Genomic DNA, 7,831 nt, shown 5'->3' on the forward strand with positions numbered 1-7,831 from the left:
ATACAGAGGTTCAGTGATTAATATACAGCACCTATCTGGATAAGAAAATTCAGTGCATGAAAATGATATCATTATCCCTCATGGTATAAATGAAAAGCTAATAAAGGTTTTAACGTATGACTTCTTTAAAATAGCTGAAGCTTTCAACTGGAGGAAAAAGTACTTTTTAGAACATTTGAAAATGTGATCTTTATTATTAAGCTTCTTATTGAAGCAGTCCAAAAAAAAAAAAAAAAAAGGCCTTTTTCAAATATTCCTAGCCATTAGTAAGTAAGCCTTAAGTTATTAAAATAACTATCCTTTAAACTAGCTTTGTTTCATTTGTCAAATAGTCTGTTTCCACAGTTCTAAGATAATTTTGTTCTAATTGTAGCCTTAAAAACGGGCCTTGGATATGATGAAAAAGTATGTAGCATCCCAGCCCTCTTAGTTACGATCTTCCTTCCTACCACTAGTCTATGCTGTTGCACTAAGTACAGAATGCTCATGCAGTGTCCATAGGCATGTTGAAAGGATCACTTTTGTCTAAGATTTTTAGCTCAAATGGAAAAAAGTCAAATGCCTGATTGTTTCTTCAAATTAGAAGCAAACAATTTAAAAACAATTCTGTTCACAAAAATAATTTTTTTAATTCATAAATTTAAGTATTTAAAACTTTGTCAATTCAGAAATGAAAACTCAAAAAAAAATCTCTGGGGGGAGGAGGACCTCTCTAATTTTGAATAGAGAGGCAATTCAATCCTCAGTTATACATTCTTAAAATTTTCAGTTTTTACTACTTTTTCCTGATCCTCTATCCCAGGTTGATCTACATTTAGTAATCAAATGAGTTTCCAAATCCCCATGAAGTCTACCTCAGCACTGCTTTCCCTACTTAACCCATTTTCTCCCCTTTCTATTAGTATAGTTCAGAACCTTACTGTCTGGAAATTGAATAATAGTGCAGGCAAACACTTATTAAGGACTTAATTGTTTGAAGCCCTGCACTAAGGGCTTCATAGATGCTACCCTGTTTAAACCTCACATTAGCATGATGAAAAGGATTCTAAAATTACTCCTGTTTTACCCATGAGTAAAGCATTGAAGACTTGAGAACTAAGTAATTTGTCCAAGATCATAGTCAGTAGTGGTTGGAACCAACATGCAAATTAAAGAGTGGGACCCAAAGCTCAGTTCTATTCTGCTTAAAACTTGCAACAAGATGGAACTTTAAAATCTAGTCCTCTCCCCATTTGATGCTTCATTTTCCCTTGACATTCCTGCAAAGTTGTCAGCAGCCCATATTGGAACATCACCAGTAACTGTCACAATCATCTCCTATCATTCTATTCCAACTCAACTTCTGCTCTGTACCAGACTAATTGTTACCAAAGCTTTTTGTCATCATCTCCCCTGTGTTCAGAAAAACAACTCACATGTCTAAACAAAGCAACTATGACCACTTCAAATATCCTAAACTGGCCTCTAAACCTAGTTGTTCATACTCTTCAATTCACAACTTGTGGCCAGAATCCTATTTCTATGGTTGTCTATTTCCTTCATTCTAGAATATGGTCTTCACTGACTCTATCTCAACATATCCATATTCTTCTTATCTTTCGAGAGTCTCTTAAAATTGACACAACTTCTGCCATACATTGTTTTCTATGGTCTATGATGATTATAGGTCTGACAAAATTCAGAAATCAGGAGCTCTGACTTTGCCTATCCTCCTGACTAATCTATCAGCTATTTGAAAGTAATCACAATTTTGTCTTAATATCCCCTCTAAGATACTGCAATAAAACATCAAGAAATATTTGATAGATGCATCTATGCATGCATGCATACATGGATAGATGGATTAAAGCATTAAAAACAAAACAAATTCCATCGTTTCTGCATGTATGAAGTAATGCTTCAAAAATGTTTGAATTCAAATGACTGGCTTTTAATAAATCCTCTAGAAGCCCTCATACTACTGTATTGTTACGAATTAAACCAAGTGTTATCACTGCACTTAACAGGTTTTTAATTAATTGAATCAAATATTCGACCTGATTTAAAGAATAGTTCTTCAAAGTAGTTTTTTTTATAAAATCATACTTGATTAAGTTTATTGGTTAAATCCATTTGATTTGGTATAAAGCAAACATCTTATGAACCTTAACACTGTCATCTGTTCAACATTTTGTTACTTACAAATATAGAATACACACCTACTATTATAAACTACTATAAACCTATTATTATAAATACGAAGGGTAAACTGAAGGTCATCAGGGGTCATACACAGTGACCAAGAGGAAAAAAGTGAGCATTTGCTCTTTTACTATAATTTGTGCTGATTTGCATTTGTAAAGAAAAATAGTCAATAGAAATAGTTAATATGTGTGTATATGTGTCCTTCTTTCTTAAAAAGAGAAACACATGACCCAAAATAGTACTGGATTAAAAAAAAAAAAAAAAAGACTGCTAGTTAATTCACAGAAAAAAAAAAAAAAAGATTAAGATTCCAAACTGAAATATTTGAGAAATAATTAGCCCTTGGTAAAATTCATCGTCAAGTGGAAATTCATTTTTAATCATGAAATATATTTTTCCTGTGCTACTTTAGCTTTGTTTTAATTTGCTAGTTAGCAGTGCCCTGAAATATTAATAATTTGTTTAATAAATTCCTTCTAACTCTTAATAGATTTTTAATGAAGAAATTTATCTTAGAGATCTGTGTGAGAATTGATATTACATACTTTCTGAAAGTGTTAAATTATTGACCTCCGGAATAGTTTCATTTGAACTTCTATCTTTTGCTTGCCATCATCTGTGTTTGGATCTTCTTAGAAGCTTTGTGAAATGTTAAAAAAAAAAAAAAAAAGAAAGAAAGAAAGAAGAAAAAAGAAAGAAAGAAAGAAAGAAAGAAAGAAAGAAAGAAAGAAAGAAAGAAAGAAAGAAAGATTATTGATCCTATGAGCCATAAAAGCAGATATTCTAGAAATGAGAAGAAAAATGTTTTTCAGAGTCAATACACAAAAAAATAATTTTTTCCAGATTATAGTGTCAAATCACTTATAATTAGCCTGATGAGGAAAATAAGCCACAGTACTTAAAATCTTGGGTTGGTGTAGAAGATAACAGTCCCATGGGGGTTCCATCATTGGTCTATTTCCTACAAAGCACACACCTAGAAGCAATTTCTACAGGGTTGCCTAAATGCCAGGGCTGTAACAGTCCAAATAAATCCCTTTTTCCATGCTGATTTTCAGCACATGGGAAGGTCAGCTCTGGAGTTTCACAGAGTCAAGGTGCATTCTATCAGAATTGCCAGGATGCTGACTCCCCTATTTTCTTCTCTCTTGGATTATGACAATAAAACACAATGCTCAGCTTTGAAAATAGGTAAATTTGTACAGAAGGGTAATTTATAGCACTTTCACACCCCAATCCATTCATGCCCCCGGGGAGAAATTTATACAGGGATTATCTGTGTAGATTTTGGAGACAAAATGGTTAGTGAAAAGCCTGTGAGCTTTGCAGTCAATCAGATCTGGATTTGATCTCTGGCTCCTCTGTTTACTAATTATTTAACTTTTGATTATTGATTTACTTTTTCTGAATCTGTCTCTTTACACTCTTACCAACCTTATAGAATTGAGGGGAAAGATTAAATGAGATGAAGCATTTATGATTTTAAATGTTTGTTACCAGACCCCACACACAATGAATACCAGTGGCTTTGGTGGCGATAGGTGACATGGTGGTCAAACCCACTTCCAAAGCCAATCCTTGCATCTGAGCAAGAATGGAGGCTGTGAATTAAACTCAAGGAAAGTTCCCTAGTGGATGTCATCCTACTATACCTTAAGGACTAATTCAGCATTGAGATTAAAACTCAGATTTGGTTGTAAATCTGCCATGGCCCAGGAGCAGGAGGGATGCATACTAGCAGTATTTCTTGGTCCTGAATGCCCAATGAGAGCCAGTATTGGGGCCTAGCTGTCATATCAGGTCAGACCTAGGTTCTTTCTGTTCGTTGTACTTATTTTATTTTATAACATTTCCCAACAGAGAAACCATAGGAAATCTAATTGAATTGTCTACATCTCAGTTTCCTCATCAGCAAAATAATGAAAATAATGACATATCCTTAATTCACAACAATTACTTCATGCTAACTATTATGCCATGGTAATATTAGCAATATAGCTTCGATTCAGATCCTTAGACAACTTCTTGATTGTATTTATACAGTATTACATTTTGTGGCCCTGTGTTTCAGAGTTCCTTAAGTAGAGTTCCCAAGTTTCTTTGACCACTTGTTCTTAGATGCTCTGAGAAAAAAGAATAATAAAGCATTCCATGGTCAAAATACATTTGGATAACACTAAACCTTATACCTCTTTCTTGAAGTTAATACTGGCATGTTAAAAGCCTTAAGAAATTATTCAGCAAAGAAACTTAGACAACCCAATGGTCCCCTGTGAATGTTTCCCAAAATATTAAATATACAATAAAAATATTAACTGTGTAGCTTCCTCCCCACCCCCCGCCCTTTCTTTGTCATAATGTCTTTTGGGATGAGTGTTTAACAGAACATACAGTGGGAAACATTAATTGCCCTGTTGTCCTCAGATTAGCTACAATTTTGTACTAGGTGCAAAGGATGTGAATTGCCAGATGATAGAAACATCACAGATGGATGGAGCTGATACTTTCTGATGGCTGCAGAAACCAGCTCTGGCCAACCCATGTCCACTGTCAGGGGTCCCTAGGCCCCACATAATAAATTCACTTTGTAACTACTAAGTGGACTTGAACATTTGTCCTCATCTTTTAAAGTTGCCCTGTCACATTGAAAGAGGTAAATGCTGGGAAAAGGGAAAGTGACACATGCAAGACCTAGAGAAACTTGATGGAGGCATTAGCATAACTAATATGCATCACTGAGCATGGATATCTTGCACTGATAATCACATACACTTATGGATATGATTCGGGATTCTGTGAACATTTAATTACAGGCAAACTAGACCAAAATCCGAAAAACAAATCAGACCAAAATCTGATTACTGCAGGGAGGGTCAGGGGATGTTACTGTTAGACTTCTTAGCACCTAGCCAAGCAGCAAGCCTTGTCAACTGACCTACTACATACAAGATACAGTACTACTCACTGAGTGTACAGTGATTCAGAAGACATATACATGCTCTCCTAAAAGGGTGTCTGGCACATAATAGGCCCTTGCTAAATAATTGCTGAATATATAAACTAATACAGGGAGTTTTACTAGGTCCTACAAAAAGGCCTGGATTTATATTACAAAATTAAGATAAGACTATGCTGGTATTCCTTATGAATGTCTGGTATTAACTGACTGAAGTTTACATCAAATAGTTTTGGTCAAATTTTCAGTCAGGTTCTAATCTGCTAGTTGTAGAAAAGAGTTAAGGATGAGGCTGGTAAAAGGGCTAGTTGAAGTTTTTTATGGGAAATAAACTGAAATTTGGTGTAGGTCGATAGGGAAAGCAAGCATGTAATTGACCTAAGGAAGTCAGACATCTGGGGCTGTACTTTGAGGGAAAGAACATGGTCAACCTGGAGCCTGAAATGTCTCAGGGAAATATATCTGCAAAAGAAGTCTCAGTTAATGCCTGGATTTTGGGTTAGAATTCAGCAGAGGGATAGTACAGACAGTTGCCACAAGGAAGAATTTTTTCAATAGAAAAGACTACAGTTTGAGGAGAGAGTAAACTATGAATCTGATTGGGAAGGAAGTGCAGGTGCAGGAGAGAAGAGCATCCCTTATGTTTGGGAGCAAAGCCCAATTTAGAACCACAGAAGAACTCAGGCAAGGAGTGAGAAGGGCACATTTGACATAGACATAGACCCAGTAATTTTGTATAAAGTGTCCCTTATGGTTCAGCTAGACATTAGTAATTTGACTAAAGAGTAGCTGCTTTTGTTACCACGATATTTTATGGCAGCTAACTAACTTCTGACACACTGAAAAATCCATGGGAAATAATTCAGGCACAAAAATTACTTTGAATGAGGGCTGAAGAGAATGCATTTACCTATGGAACATTCTAAGATCATCCCAAAGTAGGCCAGAACACATGGGATTTGGGTAGAGGGACCTGGGATGTGATCTTGACACTACCATTTATTTCTAGTTATGTGACCTTAGGTAAGTCATTGAGCCTAGTGAGTTTTAAAAACTCAACTGGTTGAAAATAGACATTTTGTAGAGCTTGTGTGAAGGTTAAATGATTTGTCTATAAAAGTCCTTAGCTCATTGCTTCCCATATATTGCATTGTCCAAAGACTATCAGCAAATTATTGTATTTGATAGAACTAGGCCAGCATATCTATATCTTTGTTTTCCATTTGCAGTGAAAATGTATCCCACTAAATTATAAGGAAATAAAGTCGAACAACGAGAGTAGTTTGGTACATGAACTAGTATCTCCCTGACTTTAAATTTTCCTGTCTCCTTTGATCATATTGCATTGCACCCAAACATTTCTAAAAGTTTAGATGCATGCTAACTTTACTTGCCATCCAGCATTTTTGTTTACTTCATATGTGTTTATTCTGATATGAGACTATGAGGATAAGGTATTTTTCACTGGTTGTGCTAACTTTTAAATTTTGTGATACTTCAGAGAGACATAGAATGTTAACACCAAACTGATTTTTTTTCCATGCCAAACTATAAAAGTATAAAGGACATTTTTATGTGATATTGCCTTTAATAAGACCAAGGAATGCAAATCTTTATTTTCTCTCCATATACATGTTTCTTAAAATATTGTTTCTATATCATATTTCAGAATAAAGATGAAAGTACTTTTTAACAGTGCCCAATAATATTTATATGTGAGTATATAATAAAGCATTAGTTGAATGAGTCATGTTAAAACATAACCACAAAACAGTTATTAACTTTCCTATATAAATGCCAACAAAAGTAGTTAATGTCAATTTACTTCTCATTCTTAAGTCAGACATGAAATTCCTTAATTAAATATTTAGATCAGTTTAATACATTAAAGAGAAGAAAGTCCAACTTTTGCAAATTAAAAAATCCATTTCATTGACTATTAATGTTTTAAAAGTTCAAGAATTTGAACTTGCTTCAGAAAATGAATACCCTCTATCCATTAGTTGTATTAGGTAAAGATGTACAATTAAATACATGTGTACTAGTTAAATATATATGTACTAAACATGAGACTCTAAAGTCAGCCCAGATCCCAACATTTACTATTTGGACTAATAACCTCTATTTGGCTTAGATTCCTCATCTGAAAAAAAATGGAAGTAATCTTATTAAATTGTGGCATAAATTGCATAAAGTGCTTTAGCCCAGGACAGCACATAGCAAGGCTTCAGTTAATGTCAGTTCTATGTATGTTGGTAATAATGGAACACTATTCCCATTCTTTTTCGTGACCGACATGATTTAAAAATAATTTAAACAACATCAGAACCTAGACCCGGCTTAAAATACCACATTATACCTAATTACAGGTCACCTCTGCTTTGAGTCTTTTACAAATGTGTTTCTCACACTTGGTTTCAGGCTTCATATATACCTTATCGCCTTTGGTAAAAACTGCTGCTTCATCCACATATCTGAAGAGATGCTAAATGACTCAGCTAAAACTCCTCATTTAAGGTCATTTTAATTACAGCAGCTACAACAGATGCATAGATGTTCATTAATAAAAGTGTAATTTGTAGATGTGTCCCTCTGAAAATTAGGCCAGAAAATTATAGATTATATTGAGGCAGGAAAAGAAACACTGCTCTCTAAGTCAGATGCTCTATTATTAAAAAATGTCATCCCTTA

This window comes from Canis lupus, chromosome 10 (assembly GCF_003254725.2).
Source record: "Canis lupus dingo isolate Sandy chromosome 10, ASM325472v2, whole genome shotgun sequence".
NCBI classification, from domain to species: Eukaryota; Metazoa; Chordata; class Mammalia; order Carnivora; family Canidae; genus Canis; species Canis lupus.